Genomic DNA, 1669 nt, shown 5'->3' on the forward strand with positions numbered 1-1669 from the left:
GGAGGAGGAGGAGGAGGAGGAGGAGGGGGGGAGTGTTTTTGTAATTTCCCTCATCTTAAGAAGAAGAAGAGGAAGAGGAAGAGGAGGAGGAGGAGGATTAGCTTTCTTTGAAGTAAATGTTTTTTGTAATTTCCTTCAACTTAACTTAAGAAGAAGAAGAAGAAGAAGAAGAAGAAGAAGAAGAAGAAGAAGAAGAAGAAGAAGAAGAAGAGGAGGAGGAGGAGGAGGAGGAGGATTAGCTTTCTTTGAAGCAAATGTTTTTGTAATTTCCTTCAGCTTAACTTAAGAAGAAGAAGAAGAAGAGGAGGAGGAGGAGGAGGAGGAGGAGGAGGAGGAGGAGGAGGAGGAGGAGGAGGAGGAGGAGGAGGAGGCGGCGGCGGAATGGAGATGTTTCTGTTTATAGCTCATCTTGTTTACCTTGGACTAAGATAAAAGGTCTATCTTGCGCGTCCAATGAGAAGCATTGTCAAGGCCCGTCCTTTTTTTTTTTATTGTTCTTACTTTGTGTTTGTTGTTTTTTTCATGCAGTCATGTTGTTGCTTCTTTTCATGTCAATGGATTGAATGTTTTTTTTATTATCGTAAGATTTTTTTATTTGCGATGTCTTGGTGAGATGTTTTTACGGTATGTATTTATTTTTTAATTACCTTATTCTTACATGACTTCTTCCATAGTGAGATTTTTACTTATTTCAGTCATCTGTGTAAAAAAAATTATATATATGTTTTCATAATGTATTGTATATACGTCTACATCCAGCGTTTTAGTTATTTATTATGTATCCTTCTGTTAAATGAGGCATTCTGGTAAACGTCGATAGTGATAAGTGGACCTTATGCTGTATAACATCGATGGTTTCAAATTTTTGCGTTGTGGTTGGGGGGGGGCGGGGGCGGGGAAGGCTAAAGATTCCTCCATGTTGCATACCTCCATAGCGTTCCATACCAAGGCAGTTAATTAGACATATCTGCGTCAGAGTATATGGCCTCACTGACGTAAAGTACCTCCCAAGAATCCATAGAATGCAAAGAATCACCGTCGCATCATCTCCCTAAACGTCTTGTCAGTCTCCGAACGACCTCTTCATCAGGAGGGATCCCAGCGGGAGAAAGGCAACGCGGTCTCGAGGAGGTTCTAGGCAACAAGAACGGGAATGGAAAAAACAGGCGTTTAGGGTCGATTCTCCGTCTCGCTCGAACGTGGACGAAGGCTCTGGGATGCTCTGGGGTTTGACGCTGTGTTGCGGGACGCAGAGAAACTGCTTCTGGTGGTGACACTATGAATAATGCAGGGAGGAGGGACGTTCTCGACTTGGAAGCGCAGGTTTTCTCTTGGATTTTAATGAGATAGTGATGAGGGTTTTAAAGAAAATAAAAAAGATTATTCACTGAGGCTCCGTGGAGCCTGTTCGTATGAGGTTGACCAGATTATTTAAAAAGGAAAAAAATATATAACGGAAGCATAAAACTTGACGTGTTCTAATGTTTACTTCTTTTTTTTTTATCTCTGTGACTGGCGTTATCTTAGCTGGTTTCTTATTCAAGTTTAGTTTTTTTTTTCTTATTGTCTTAATGTCTTCTGGTTGCACCTGGTCTTTTGTGTGTTGAATCTATTTTGCTCAAGTTTATTTTTTCTTGTTAGTTTGATGTTCGTTTGTTGCGCCATGCGT

Source organism: Macrobrachium rosenbergii, chromosome 8 (genome assembly GCF_040412425.1).
Source record: "Macrobrachium rosenbergii isolate ZJJX-2024 chromosome 8, ASM4041242v1, whole genome shotgun sequence".
NCBI lineage: Eukaryota > Metazoa > Arthropoda > Malacostraca > Decapoda > Palaemonidae > Macrobrachium > Macrobrachium rosenbergii.